The sequence below is a fragment of the Phyllostomus hastatus genome, unplaced genomic scaffold, assembly GCF_019186645.2.
Source record: "Phyllostomus hastatus isolate PE091 unplaced genomic scaffold, TTU_PhHast_1.1 phas_scaffold_11, whole genome shotgun sequence".
In the NCBI taxonomy this organism is placed as follows: Eukaryota; Metazoa; Chordata; class Mammalia; order Chiroptera; family Phyllostomidae; genus Phyllostomus; species Phyllostomus hastatus.
This window is the reverse complement of record NW_025334005.1, coordinates 6,097,655-6,113,211: the sequence shown is the minus strand read 5'-3', so window position 1 is coordinate 6,113,211 and position 15,557 is coordinate 6,097,655. Positions and strand designations below refer to the sequence as shown.

The 15,557-nt window shown below is 50.6% G+C and overlaps 1 long non-coding RNA gene across 1 annotated transcript; it reads right to left on the bottom strand.

Moving 5' to 3' along the window:
• Positions 1–3,337: 3,337 nt before the first annotated feature.
• Positions 3,338–10,738, bottom strand: LOC123829537. Its single transcript, XR_006787614.1, has 5 exons — positions 10,620–10,738; positions 10,252–10,455; positions 4,805–4,874; positions 4,570–4,693; positions 3,338–3,806 (listed from the first exon to the last, which is right to left on the bottom strand). It is a non-coding gene; the product is annotated as an uncharacterized LOC123829537 (long non-coding RNA).
• Positions 10,739–15,557: the final 4,819 nt, after the last annotated feature.

Sequence of the window (15,557 nt, the reverse complement as noted above, 5' to 3'; positions counted from 1 at the left end):
CTCCTGTGGCTCAGAGAGCCGATGCGAAGATCCGGGGAGGAAAATGACTCAGGACAAGCAAGGCTGGGCCCAGGGCAGCACCACGTACAAGCCCGTTCGTAGGGGGACTGCAGCCCCACCTGTGGAAGACGCCCTTGAAGGTGATAGAGAAAAGAGCTGCAGGTAACATCTCTGTGAACTGGAGGTGAAGAAGTGCTTCTTAGAAAAAACTCCAAAAGCACAGTTCGGCACGAGGCTCCGCATGAGTGTGGTCCCTCCAAACAGACGACACAATATAATATAGTGAATAGGTAACAGATTAGGAAAAGATATTGCAGTATCTGAAGCCCAAAAGAGACTAATATCTTAAATAGGCAGGAACTCATGCATGTCAACAAGCCAGAGAGAAGATCCCAGTGGGAAAATGGGCAAAAAGTATGAATGGGTAATTTTCAGAACAAGGAAACTAAAGGAGTAAACAAATAAGTGGAGAGATGTTTATTGACTATAAGGTAATTGCAAATCAAGCCAATGAGGCATTCCTTCCCACCTAGTTGGCAAAAATGTTTAAATTGAATAATGCCACGTGGGTTAGGGACGGGGAGCTATACGCTCCCTGTATTATTGGTGGTAAATGGGGAGGTGGTGTGGCCATTCTGCAGATTCTATCTATTACCTGTCTATCACCTGTCTGTCTATCTGTCTGTCCGTCCGTCCATCCATCCATCCATCCATCCATCCTACAGTCTCTCACAAGGGGGGCTAAGGACACATACAAGAGGTTGGTCATCATAGCACAGGGCTGCTTGTGGAGGCAGGAAAGTGAATACAGTCGGGGCCCTTCCATGGGGGAATGGGTGGGTGAAGCATGGTAGCTGCCTTCTGGGTCATCACACAGCCGGGAGAAGCGGGCAGCTGTGCAAAGCCATGCAGGTGGATCTTCCTAACGCCATGCTGGAAGGAAAGGGGCAGCCTTCTAACTCACCTGAATGTATCTGACGTAAAGATAGAACACATGCAGAGAATACAACCACCTGGAGTTCCCGAAACACAGACGAGATCATACATGAAACCCATCAGGATGGTTGTTTATAGAGGAAAGGACAATGGGAATTCTAATGAAAGGAAATGGCTATTTGAAAAAGGGGCCACAAACCAAGGGTTTAGCACAGAAACTGGCATGCAGTAAGCACCCCTGAAGTCTTAGCTATTGTGACTTCACTAGAATAGTCCAGAGTCAGAGAACGCCGTTTCCCAAGCACATGTTAAGTCTATGAGGAGGCACGGTCCAGCTAAAAAGCAAAAACTTCTACTCTGTGAGAAACAATATCTCAAGTATAAGAAAAGCCACAACCTGGGAGCAGATACTTGCGATAGGCACATCTGAGAAAGGCTATGTCCAAAATACAAATATAAATATAAAACTCAACAATAAGAAAACAAAAAATGCGATTATGAAAAAATGGACCAAGGACTCGAACAGACACGTCACCAGAAAAGATACACAGATGGCAAAGAAGCACATGTAAAGATGCTCCACATCGTACATCATCAGGGACATGCAAATAAAACAGCAACGAGATGCCACTACACACCTATTAGAATGGCTGGAATCCAGAACCCTGACAGCACCAAATGCTGCCAAGGGTGTGGAGCAGCAGGAACTCTCATTCACTGCTGGTGGGAGCGCCAAGTGGTGAAGCTGCTTTGGAAAACAGTGTGGTGGGTTTCTTACAGAACTAAAATACTCTTACCATACAATCCAGCAACTGCACTCCTTGGTATTTCCTCAAAGGAACTGAAAACTTACGCCTATGTCCATATGAACCCCTGCACACGGATGTTTATAGTAGCTTATTCATAGTTGTCAAAACTTGGAAACAACCAAAATGTCCCCTAGTAAGTGAATGGATGCATGAACTGTGGTCCATCCAGACTAATGGAATATTATTCAGTGCTAAAAAGAAATGATCTACCAAGCCATTAAAGGACTTGGAGGAATCTCGCCCTGGCTGGTGTAGCTCAGTGGATTGAGCGGGGGCTGTGAACCAAAGGGTTGCTGGTTCGATTCCCAGTCAGGGCACATGCCTGGGTTTCAGGCCAGGTCCCCCAGTGGGGGCCACATGAGAGTCAACCACATATTGACATTTCTCTCCCTCTCTTTCTCCCTCCCTTCCCCTCTCTCTAAAAATAAATAAATAAAATCTTAAAAAAAAAAGACTTGGAGGAATCTTAAATGAATATTATAAAGGAAAGAAGCCAATCTGGAGAGGTTATGTATGCTAAGATTCTAACTATATGACATTCTGGAAAAGGCAAGACCGAGGAGACTTTGAAAAGGCCAGTGGGTGCCAGAGGCAGGGGAGGGAGAAATGAGTAGGATGTGCACAGAGGGTTTTGGGGACAGTGAAGTGACTCTGTACGACACCATAGTGGTGGATACAAGCCACTGCATGTTTGTCCAGACCCATTCAGGGTGGGGCCAAAGTAGGTTTACAGCTGTGAGTGTGAAAAATAATACAATAATGAATAGATAGTAATGCAAGAATAAACTGTGTTCCACATACTCACAACTGTAAACCTACTTTGGCCCCACCCTGTAGACTTTGTGCACCACCAGGAGCAGACCCAAAGGTGCATTAGGAGCTGGGAGGGATTACGGTGTGTCGGTGCAGGCTCCTTATTGGTGAAACTGTACCGTTCCGATGGGTGACGTTGATCATGGGGGAGGCCGTGCGTGTGGGGGGGCAGGGGGTGTCTGGGAGATCTCTGGACTTCCCTCTCAATTTTGCTGTAAACCTAAAACTTCTCTAAATAACCGAAGTCTTAAAAAAATAAAAGGAGGCAGTGCCCGGACCTGCCTTGCCTTGGCCGTTTTCCAGGCGCCTAGAACAGCGTCTGGTGACGGATGTGTCCCCAATGGCCACACACAAGCTGGTTAGTGTCGGAGTCACCGGCAGGACGTTCTGGCCCTCTCCTGAAAGGTCAGAATTAGGGCCAACCACACATCTCCTTTCCTACAGAGAACTCAAGCCCCAGATGCCACCTAGCTGTCCGTTCGACACCCTGCTCTCCCCACCGTCCATCAGTGGGAGAGTTGTTGAAATCGGAATTGCAAGCCCTCGCTGTTGAGTCTGGAAGTTTCCACCCCAGTCCCCGACCTCTAGGAGGGGAGGCGCCTGCAGGGTTTGTGGGCCCAGGAGCAGCAGCACTCTTCCAAGTAAGCTGGGGGAAGTGAGTCAGCGCCTCGCCACCGTGGATTTCAAAACAGAAGACATAGCAGACCTCACAGATGGAAGAAACCCATTGGACGGTGTCGTTACTACTTCGGAAGGGCTGAAGTCAGCAGAGCTGTCTGCAGTCAGCAGACACGCACAGGACAGGGCGTGAACAGGTTTGTTTTGGCCACACCCCTCTCAGGCCTCAAGAGTCAAGGCAAAGGGAAGAGCCCAGATAGCATGACTGGCAGAAAAGCGACCATTTCTTTTATTGTAAATTTCACAAAACCATGTCCTCAACACGCAAGGCGGGCCTTCATGTCACTGGGTGCGCAAAGACCGAGTCAGCTTCAGGTCAATGACCCTGCCCACGGGAAGCAGCCTGCCTGGCACACGACTGTGCCTCGGGAAGCCGCCGCTCTGTTGCGTCGTTGGCTCTTGCGTCCTTGCAGCTCCTCCTTCGCTCTCGGGGGCCACAGGCCTCCTGTCTGAACTTCAGCGCCACAGTGGTCAGCCTGGGTTGCACAGTGCCATTACCCGGAGAGCTTTCAAAGATCCCAATCTCACCCTGGCTGGTGTGTCACAGTGGATTGGGCGCCAGCCTGCGAACTGAAAGGTTGCTGGTTTGGTTCCCAGTCAGGACACACACCTGGGTTGTGGGATGGGTCCCCATTTGGGGGCGTGCAAGAGGCAACTGATCTATATATCTCTTGCATATCAATGTTTCTCTCCCTTTTTCTCCCTCCCTTCCCCTCTCTCTAAAAATAAATGAATAAATAAAATCTTTAAAGATCCCAATCCCGGTCACTGACCCCAGAATCTCTGGGAGCTGGTGCAACATCAGCATCGGTAAGGCTCCCCAAGGTTGAGCAGCACCCACTTTGGAGTCCTGCTCAGAGGACATAATCAGTAAAGGTTCATTAAACAGGGCATGAAAGGGGATTCCTCCCGCGGAGGCCAGGGGCGGCCCTTGTCCTGGGCATTTCACTGGGCATTCCAGGTTACAAGCGAGAATCATCTGCCCAAGGCACAGGCTGCCTGGTCCTCACATCCCGTGGGTCCCACGGTGAAGTGGCTTTGCTGAAGGCCCAAATGGGACCCAAAAGCCTTCAAACTCAATACTCATTGGAGCCTTAGCATCGCTTCTCGGGGACCTGCCATTTGCCCGGTGCTGCTCTGAGGGGACCCCACAAGGGCCCACTTCTCCAACTCCATTGGGTGGATGGTGAGGGCCAGGAGCTGCAGCCAGAGTTCCAGCAGGATCGGGGAACCTCTTATTTCTTTTCCTCCTACTTTCCCTTCTAGGCTGTTCCACGGTTCTTTGGGGTGCAACACAGACGGGGTTGTATCTGAAGGGGGAAAGGTAACTTACCACACCTGGGAAGGCACGAGAGGAAGCCAAAGGTGAGCTCTACCTGCCAGGGTTACGGGGCCGACGGTGATTGTCGAATCCTCTGGGGCTCTCCTCTCCAGAGAAAGCTTCTCGAAAGCTGAGACTGAAGGTAACAACGGTGAACACTTCTTTTTTTAAGTTGTGGTAAAAACCACATAACATAAAACTTATAATTTTCACCATTTTCAGTGTACAATTAAATGGCATTAGGTACCTTCCCGTTGTTCTGCTACCCCCACCACCATCCATTTCCAGAACGTTTTCCATCTTCCAAAATGGAAACTCTGAAAAATAAAATAAGATAAAATAAAATAAAATAATAAAATAAAATGAAATGAAATAATAAAATAAAATAAAATAATAAAATAAAATAAAATAAAATAGAAACGCTGTCCCCATTACACAGTGAGCCCCCATCCGCTCCCCAGGCCCAGACAGCCACCGCTCTACTTTCCGTCTCTACGGCTGTGACTTCTCCAGGACCCTCAGACAAGTGGAATCACACAGTCTTTGTCCTTTCCTGTCCGGCTCACCTCACTGAGCACACTGTTTTTGAAGTCCATCCATGTTGTAGCATGCGTCAGAATTCCCTTCTTTTTAAAGGCTGAATTATGTTCCATTGTCTGTGTAGACCATATTTTGTTTATTCATTCGTCCAGGGCAGAGATACCTGGGTCATTTCTACCATCTGGCTGGGACAGAACTGAGCCTTTCTGAGCACCCTGTAGTGCCAGATGTTCTTCGGAGCACTTCACCTGTATTCACTCATTTCGTCTTTCCAGCAGCCTGTGGGTTAGGTTCAGTCATCACCGCTGTTTTTCAGAGGAGGAAACTGAGGCACAGCGAGGTAGAGCAGCTCGCCTGGTTACTCAGCGAGCGTGGAGTCAGGACTCCAACCCTGCATCCGGTATCCAGGGCCACCCGTCTGGGATTATCACAGCAGGAGTGGACTCACCCACCACATGTCCAAGCCATTTTATAGATAGGAAGCTGAGGACTTACAGTGTTCGATGACCTGCCCCAAATAGCTCCGGAGACCATATTATCTGAATCTCCTAATCAAGATGTATAGTTTCATATTTTTAATGTTTCTTGGTAAAAACAACAACAAAAATTCAAGCTGAGAGGCATAATTTAAAAGGACCCCCAAAGGCCAGTGAAACTGGCTCATCTTGGGGGTTTGAAATGGGGTCTCCCAGACAGAGCATTCAGGATGAGCTCTGTTTTTCTGGAGAACCCAGGTCTATCCCTCGAGCTGGCGTGCAAGTCTTACATAGAGATCCACCAACCTTGGCCAAGTGAGCCTTTTCAGAGTGACAACTCCAGGCAAAAGTGAGTCACAGAAGGAAGACAGGCAGATTTCTGCTTCGTCACTGCCTGGGACACAGCTTCCGGCCCCCAGGTCACAGCCCAGCTCTGAGCCCAGGCTGGTCTTATTATCATTTTCTACCTTGGCACACAGGGAGACTGGGGAGGAGGGGAGATGTGGACTTAGCCCAACCCGTTCCCCTCCAGGGAGAGCAGAGCACTGTCCCCTTGCTGGAGAGGACGAGGACATGCTCATTCCAAGGATTCCCTAGTCAAACTTCCCACCTGCAGGTTTTACTCCGTTTCACACTTTGCAAAGAGCTTCCATTTCCATAGCAACTGCCCCGCCTGGCAATTCCTCTTTGGGCTCCTGACAGCTAATTTCATTTTGCACCTTGTTGCCAGATATCTTCTAAAATGGAGTTTGGTCATGCCGCCCTCATCCTCAAACACCCACAGTGGCTCCCCACGGCCTGCAGAGTCTGCGCACTAACACCCCTGGCATTACGTGTGCCCCATGATGGAGCCCCACAGTTCCTTGCCAGCCTCAACGGCCGCCTTCTCCCTACACGTTAAGTAAGACACTCCACGCGCTGCCGGCCCCCACTCGATGCCTCTCCTCTTGGCTCTCCGGCTAAGCCCACTCCCTGAAGCTTCTTCCTTTGCACACCTGCCCTTCCCGGCATTTTCCGGTCAGAATTAGCCACTTCTTCCTCAGTGCCATCACTGCAAATAGCCTCTGAGTCGGCTCAGCCCTGCCGATGCCCTGCCGACGCCCTGCCTTGGATTCCTGGGAGGTCTTTGCAGCCCTTCCTCTACAGACAATGAGTAGGTTCCTCAAGGGCACTGACCATGAATTCACCTTTGTGAATGGCAGAAACCCAAACTCTTCTATTTATAGGCAACACAATATCCTCCCTGGGTATAGCATCCTTTCCTAGCCACCTCCTCTCTGTCTTTTTTTTTTTTTTAATATATCAATGTTTCTTAAAAGGAGATGGGAGGAAGCTGACGTCAGCTGAAAGTCACCCCATGGCGAACACTGCAGCTGCTGTCGGCGTGAGGCACTAGCCTGGCATAGGACAGAGCGAGGAAAACAGTGGAGAACCACCGCTGGGCAGCCACACTGCTGGAAAGAACAACCCTGTTTTGTCTCAACCCATAATATGGGCATATAAGACATCCTGCACTAGGGATTAAGTAAGGTGGCTTGGGGACTTCAAAGGGCCATTGCAGAATGACAGGAGCAGGTGTTTAGCAAATAGAGAGGTCAGAAGAGGCCATCTCTCAGGGGAAAGACATACTATGGGCTCAGCCCATGGCAGATGGGATGTGGGCCCTGCAGAGTTGCCAGATGCCTTTCTCGAAGGTGATCCCCGAAAAGCAAAACCCAGCACAGTTGTCACACTCAACACTGCTGGCAGCATTGGCCTTGTTGGGTTTCAAAGTCTCTCCTTCCTTGCCCTCTCCTCCTTTCCCTCTGCTGGCCCCTGTTTAAATCCCCTGTACTTGATTGTCTTTTTGAGTCCAACTCACATGAGTGATATCCTGGCTCCATCTGGGAGGATACTGTCCCCAGACAACTCACTTGTGGGGCATCAGTTGCTACCTAAATGCAGGAGAGCCAAACTCTGGTCTTTGCTTTTGAGCTTCGGATTAGAATTTCTCACTCCTAGCTAGACACCCCTGCGATGGAGGAAGAAATGTTCCCCTACCTTCAAGCTTCTTTCGGCTGATCTAGTAATTAGACATGAGAAAGATTAGCAAGAGAAAAGAAACATATGTATGGGAACCCCATATACATGGAGACTGACTTTCACATGCACGAGAGGTTCAGAGACAGGAGAACATGTGTCTATAAGACATTCCGAGCTGGGGTTAAGCAAGGTGGCTGGGGGTTTCCAAGGGTCATTGCAGAATGATGAGAGGAGTTGTTTAGTAAATAGATAGGTCAAAAGAGGCCATCTTCTATTATGGGGGGGGCCCTAATTCAAGTTCTTCTAGGTAGTTGAGTCAGGGGCAGAAGTTTCTCCTGAGTTCATAGCTAAAGTTGCCTTTAGTTCAAAACAATCCGAATACCACAAAGGCACATCTTGGGGTGATTCATTCTGAACCCCGACACCCAAAGTCACCTCAATTTTCTCCCTAACTAATACTTTAAAAAATCCTTACCCAAGGACATTTTTTTTCATTGTTTTTAGAGAGAGAGAGGAAGGGAGAAACATCAATGTGAGAGAGATGCATGGGTCAGCTGCCCCCACATGTGCTGGGACCAGGGATCATATGTGTCCTAACTGGGGGCTGAATCTGCAACCCAGGTATATGTTCTGACCAGTAATTGAACCCACAGTCCTTCAGTTATGGGAGGCCACTCCCACCAACTAAGGCACACCAGCCAGGGCCTAACTGAGACTTTTATTGGGAGAAATAGACATGCATTATTGGCTCCACTGTCTTCACCCCTCTGCCTCACTGTGGGCAGAGTATACACCCCCACCCCTTGATGTGGGTTTGGCCATGTGACTTTCTTTAGCCAATGAGGTAGAAGTGATAGTGTGCCCAGGTTAAGCCTCTGATGTTGCCATGGGAGGAGCTCCCCCTAGGTAGCTGCAGCCTCCCGAGTCTGGGTGGAAATGAACACCCATGGGGCAAAGGTGCGCCAGCCAATCTGCAGCCCAAAGTAAGAACCACTGAAATGGAGCAGAGCCACGGGCCCTGCTGACCCCCTAAGCTGTGAGAACACAGGCTTGCGGTTTGATGTCACTGAATGCTGGGGTGGTTTGTTATACAGCATTATTGTAGTTATAGCTAGCCAAAACAGTCTTACACAGAGATGACGTGTATAAAATACAGGTGCGCAGGTTACAATGAGTTATTCTGGGAAAACCCACATAACCATCACCATGGCCAGGAAATCAACACGGGTCAACACCTCAGAGACCTCTAGGCGCCTCTGCCTGGTCACCACCTCCGCCCTCAGCCCTGCAGGTAATCACAGCTTTCACGGTTAGAACGTTTGATTTCCTACTTTTCTTCGTAGCTTACCATCCATATATGCCTCCCTAAATTAGATGTGTGTTTGTTTTTGATCTTGATGTGACTGGAACATTCCTATGTGCAGTGTGTGTGTGTGTGTGTGTGTGTACGCTGTTTTATTTGCTCAGTATAGTATGTAAGAATCACCCCAATTACTACACGCAGCTATGGTTCGTTCACTTCCATTGCTGTGTGATACTCATGATCTGAACAAACTCTTGATGGGTATTGCACGTCTCCAGCTTTTCATTATTACAGACAATCTTGTGTAATCATTCCTACATATCCGGGGCCGACAAACTTTTCCCATAAACAAGCAGATAGTTAAAACTTCAGGCTTTGTGGCCACATATGGTCTCTGTCACAGTCTTCTTTATTTACAAATAAATCTTTAAATGCTTTTAAAGATGGAAAAGCCATTTAAAAATTGGAAAACTAGATCCTAGCTCCGGGGCCTTACAAGGAGGGATTGGGGGCAGGACTTGGCCGGCGGGCTGTGGTTGGCTGAGGGCTGCTTCCTGAGCTCCCTGGCGCATGCGCACAAGTGCTTCTGCGGAAGCATCCTGGCTGGGTGCAGGGTTTGCGCATCTTGAGCCTCCCTAGGTGACGCCCAGTCTTAAAGGCAGCACGCAGACAAGGGAAATTTCATCTTCTCAGTCAAATGAGTCTGTGGGCTCTGGCTTCTCAGAGAGAGTGACCTTCCTGCTGTCCCCGTGGGATCTGAGCCCTCTGCCACTCCAACCTTTCCTCCCTCTCGTTCCAGAGGGTGTGGTGAGCGGTGCCCTTGTGAGTCTGGGTGCCCATCAGGGTGAGCCAGGGCGGTGGCACCGGGCAGTCCAGCGCAGGGAGTCACACTGGGCCTTGAGTCAAGGTGGGGGGTTTGGATTCCATCCTAACTGGAATCGAATACCAGTGGGGGCGGGGTGTGAAGCGGGGTGCTGACAGGCCCGAGCTCTGCTTTAAAAGGAGGCGTTGGCTGCTGAGAGTGGATTCTTAGGGAACAAGAGAGGAGGTGGGGAGACCAGAAGGCGGAGAAGGCCACTGCAGGAGTCTCATGAGAGGGGTGGGAGCTGTGGCCCAGCGGCCTAAGCCAGGCCTTGGCCTCCGCCGGCGTCGGCCACCCGGCACTTCCGCGCTCATCCCCTTGCACATCCGGTACCCCATTCCTGCCCCAGTCCTCTCCCCTAACCCAGGGAGCATGGTTCAGGCAGCCTGCCCACTGCCTGTCCTTCCCTGGCTGGTGTCGACCCCAGGCTCCCCCAACAGGCAGCTAAGTGGCCCCACTTCCTACAAGTTCATAATCAATGTGGTACATACCCTAAGTCTGTTTCCTCAGTGAATTTCAGGCAGCTCTCATCTGTGGGATCTATCTTTGCAGCAGTCCCATCACAGGCCACTGAGTGGCATTGAGGGGAAGGAGGAGGAGCTGAGCGCATGGCCAGGCACCCAGGGAGGGAGAGCGGCAGGGCAGATTCCTTCCTCACTGTGGTGACAAGGCAACCCAGGGCCCCGCCAATGAGCCTACAGGCAGGACACCGAGAAAGAGACAGTTAATCAAGTGGCTGAGCTGCACCAGAAGGGGTGGAGAGGCTTTTGGAGTAATTGGCACCCAGGCTGTGCCCAAGGGAGCAACACTAGAGGCTCCCAGGCTTGGGCTCTCCCTAGAATGGAAGCCCAGAACATACCTTACCGTTGCTTCACAAAGAATAAGCTGTATCTCTCCTCCCACCACGTTAGCGGTTGTTACAGCCACCTCTGCACCAAGATAGGACGGGAGGTACTGCTCCTACTCCACGTGAGTTCTTGGCACTTTTTCTCCCTGTTCTCTAGATAAGTGGCAACACCCAGAGATAAATGAACTAATAAAACAAGGTCAAACCGTCCAATTAGTTGGCTATTGAGATTCTGGAGAAGGAAAAAGGGAGGCTAGAAAGGCTGAGCTGGGTAGAAGGCTGGTAGAAGTTTAATCAAGTTATTTGTTTGTCTTGCTCTTTGGCTAGAAGGTGAAGGAAAGTACGCAACAGTGTAGGACTGGTCAGAATAACCGAGGTCTTTCTAGGTAATGAACGCAGCTTAAGTGACTCAGGTCTATATCGGCGCAGAGTTATTTACCCTCCCAAGGGTTATAAAACCAGAGACTCCAAGAGCACCCTCGGTGTTGCCCATAATGTTGAGAATGGCAATAAGGAAGTCGCTTCAGAATCATCAGGATCAGCCAACCAGGGTGATAACATCGCTGGTTACAACCAGGGGAGAAGCAGGAACTCTGCGTACTCAAGGAGAACAGTCAGTGCCATCCTGACATAAAATGAGACAGACATTCCCCGTCTGGGCTGAGGGGGAGCCTGCTCCCACCCCCATCTGTAGATCAGCCTGACCTGCATGGCACACTCCCAGTGTATTCCCAGCAGAGGAAGAAGGCGGCCAGCTGGGAGGCACAGCTGGGTTCTGGGCTCCCAGAAGAGACACCCGGTGGCTCAGTGGGTTGGGCGTTGTCCTGCAAAGGTCGCCAGTTTGGTTCCTGGTCAGGGCACGTGCCTGTGTTGCTGGCTCTGTGCTCTGCCCCCATCAGAGCTCCTGCAAAAGGCAGAAGGCAACTAATCGATGTTTCTCGCTCACATCAATGTTTCTCTCCCTTTCTTTCTCCCTCCCTTCTCCTCTCTCTAAAATAAAATTTAAATGAAAAAATTATTAAAAAAAAGAAGAGACCCCCCCGAGAGTAGAACCTGGGCAGCTGCCTGCAAGGTGGAACAGAGCCTTGTTGCATCACCTGATTTCTTTCTAGAACACTGTCTTGCTTCCTTCTTTTTTTTTAAAGATTTTATTTATTTATTTATTTTTAGAGAGGGAAGGGAGGGAGAAAGAGAGAGAGAGAGAAACATCAATATGCGGTTGCTGGGGGCCATGGCCTGCAACCCAGGAATGTACCCTGGCTGGGAATCGAACCTGCGATGCTTTGGTTCGCAGCCCGTGCTCAATCCACTGAGCTATGCCAGGCTTCCTTCTGTTTATACGCTAAAACTCTCTTTTTCTGGGAAAAAGTCTAGGTGGTTGTTTTTCATTTTCAGAAACCCTCAAGGAGCAAAACAAGCATGTAAGGCCTCGAGGGGAAACAAACCAGATGCTCCAGCAGCTCCCTTAGGCCGGGCCAGTCCTGCAGGGGGCTCAGAGAGCGCTTGGTGGACCCCGGGTGCTCTGCTTATTCGTTTAGTGGGTGTCAGCGCGGTATCAGCACAGCCCGGCACTCCAGTGAGCCTCTGCTCACCCAGCACATCGCCCTCCTCCAGGCTGGCCTGACTTCCTGCGTTCTCTACTCGACCCCACCCAGAGGCCCAGGGTCATTGTGGATTCCTTCCTTCTCTTTCGCTCTCCTCCTCTCTTCACCATCCCAGCTCCCCTGCCGCCTAGTCCGTCACCAAGCCCTCTCAGTTTCATCTTCCACAGCCTCCAGGGCAGAAGGCCGATAACGGGTGACTCCGGGTGTCCTCATACTACCCTCCCTACTTGTGTGCGAGTCTGAACGTTTCTAAAGCAGAAAGTGAAATTTCACAAAAGAGAAATCAACTTGCTCGAGTTGGTCCCGCTGCCAGGACGGCTCCTTTGCCATCGCTTTGCCTCCTGGTGGTGCCCTGCTGAGCTCCGAGTCTCCATCGGCTCCATCTCCACCCCCCCCCGCCACCCTGGGCCTGACAGACGTTCTTCCCTCATTGCTGAGTGTAGCTGGCGGCAGGGTTTCCTCTCGCTAGACAAGAGTTTCAATTGCTTTTAATTGAAGGAGTTACCAGACATGAGACATGGATAGGCAGTCTGCCAGGCATGCTTTTTACCCCAGCACTGAGGGGATCACGCCCGGGTTCTAGGCGGAGCACGGCTACCAGCCCGGCAGGGGGACAGGTCCGGTGAGGAAGACATGCACAAAAACAGCCCCAGCCCTTGGCCGGTGCTTCCACGTTCAAGGAGATTTGAAGATGTTATCATCTCCTTTGGATCTCAAAACAGACCCTTGGGGAAGGGAGGGCACATTTTAAAGTTACTTCAGCCAGTGCTTGGCAAGGAATAAAATGAGCACCTGGCCCGACCCCCTCCCCTGAGGAAGACCCACACGCGTCTGGCTCCAGCAATTTACCGGTCCCGCCTCAGCTGACTCACTTGTCTGAAACGCGGTCAACTGCCGAAGCCAACGGGGAAGAGGAGAGGCTTTGTAGGAAGAAAAGCAGACACACATGTCAACTTAGGAAGACGTATATTTAAAGGCATGTGTTTTTAACCACGCCGCAGGAAAGGGCTGATTCTTTGGAAGGCCAGCCTGACGTGCACAGAGGTGAACTGATCTGCCCACAGTGATTCTTTGTACTAGCAGGGAGAGCACCTGGTCATAATAGCAGGAGAAAATGAATCTTCTGCATCAGGAGCAGCAAGAAGGGCTTTCCTTTATGGAATCCCTACAACCACCCTGTGATAGGAGTCTGTCCTGTATAAACGACCGTGTCCTTCATATAGACGAGGAAACAGGAATGGGTCGCTGCTCTGATGGACTCCATGGCCCCTGGCCCTGTGACCACCGCATTGTACATCCCCCAGCTGAGCCAGATCCTTTCCCAGTTGCAGTTGGAGCTGGGAAAACACTCAGATTCCTGCACTGGAGTCTTTTCCATTATGCATTCCCACCATTCTCGCAAATGGTGGCTAGGGCCTTTCCCAGCCCTGGGAGAGCATGATCAGCAAATGCAGCCTGTGGGAAACTCTGCAGGTCTGTCACAGAGAAACTGGGGGGACGGGGAAGCTCCAGGGGAAATCCAGACAGGAAGGAGGCCTACGAGACACACCCAGTTAAACACGAAGAAGACGAAGCAAACCGGAGTGCCTGGTGTGCATGCCCGGGTGGTACAATCAGAAAAAGCTCAAGTGTGTAATTCCTGTAGAAGTCAGGGGTCGCTACTGTTTGGGGGAGGGAGGGGCTTGACTTGTGGGGGGGGGGGTGGACCCAGAAGGCACTTTGGGGAAGAGTTCTACTCTTAGATCTGGGTAGTGGCTACAAAGGCATTCACCTTGCAGTAATTTATGAAAGCCATACATTTGTTTTGCATGATTTTCTCTACCTGTGCTGTATTTTATTTTTAAATTCATTTTATTTTGGGGTGTGTACTTGTGTTTTATTTGACAACAAAGTGATTTTAAGAATTTACCCGAGGCCAGTCCAGTTCCACCACATGAAAGCCACCCCTTCCAGTGTCGCTTGCCCATCCCGTCTTTGACCCCATCATGATCCACGCAGAACCCTCCTGAGATAAAGCAAGGCCCAGGTAGATTCATTCTAAGCCAAAGCGTGTGCACAGGCAGGCCTGTGTGTGTGTGTGTGTGTGTGTGTGTGTGTGTGTGTGTGTGTGAGACCCAGTCACATGTGTACACCCTCCCTCACTTCTCAGATTATAACTTACACTATTATGACTCTCCTTTCAAGTTCAAGTTCATTGCTCTCGTTGGCCACTTTCAATCTTTAATGTCTGCAGTTGAGGAAACCCACCCTTAGTCTTAACTGTACAGAAGGTGCTCACACCCTCAGTTTGCTTACTGATTGATCTTCCTTACATGGCGTGGAGAGAACTTCTCTCTCTGTTGCGTGTGTCAACTTTGTTACCTGATCCTCTCGTACGCCTGGTGTTTTTACCACAGGTGTGCCCCCTTGCTCTCTCCCTTGGCCCTTTTCCTTTCCTTTCTTTATCCTCACTTCTTGCTTCACATACATGTTTGCTCCTTTCTGCATTTGAAAAGAAAGTGGGGGAAAATCCTTAAAAGGCAGCAGAGAAAAATGGCAATAGAGAGACCTCCCACCAACTCTGTCCTGGCCACATGGGATCCCCCACTGGCCCAGGGCAGGAAGGTCAATGGTCCCTGCCCTCTGCCCACAAACAGGCACAGGTGGGAGCAGAGGCGGTACCCTGTTGCCTTCTGTAGTCCTGTGTACCCTGTGGAGCATTTACAGAGTCTCTTCCCTTCAACAGGTGAGAAGAACCTTGTTGCAAAGGAGCACAGAGCTCCCCAGTGCACCCTGGGCAGGAAAGATAAAGTGGAAAAACCCACAGTCAAAAAAGGGAAGGAAAACAGAGGCGTGGCCTTAGAAAGGGGCGAATAAGGGCCTGCTATCCCCTAACACAGCTGCTGGCTCCTACCTACGTACTAAGGGGCTCTCTCCTCCTCTGGTGCCCAAAAAGGACAGAGGGCAACCTTCTTTGTCCAGAGCCAGTTTTTACAGACTAAGCAACCTCGAGGTCATTGCTTTTCCCTTGAGCCTGCTGTTCCTCCCGCTTTCTTGTGGGCTGTTTTCTCCCTTGACTTTTCTCTCCCTCCATCCCTCCTCCCTCCGTGCAGGAAGGCCCCGGTGAACACCGCCAGACCCGGGCGTGCGGTGACAGCTGGGGCACAGGAGGAACTGAGAGCAAAGCCTGTTCGTTCCGCCATCTTGTCAGTTCCCCTCCGAGCACCCGGTCATTTTGACAGTTCTGCAAGCACCAGCCACAGCACAAGGCTCGCAGACCCTGTCCCCAGTTGTCAGGCTTGGGGGGCACTGAGGTGATAGGAGCTCGAGACTGGATTCGAGGGACTGCAGACGGGTGTGGACAGGG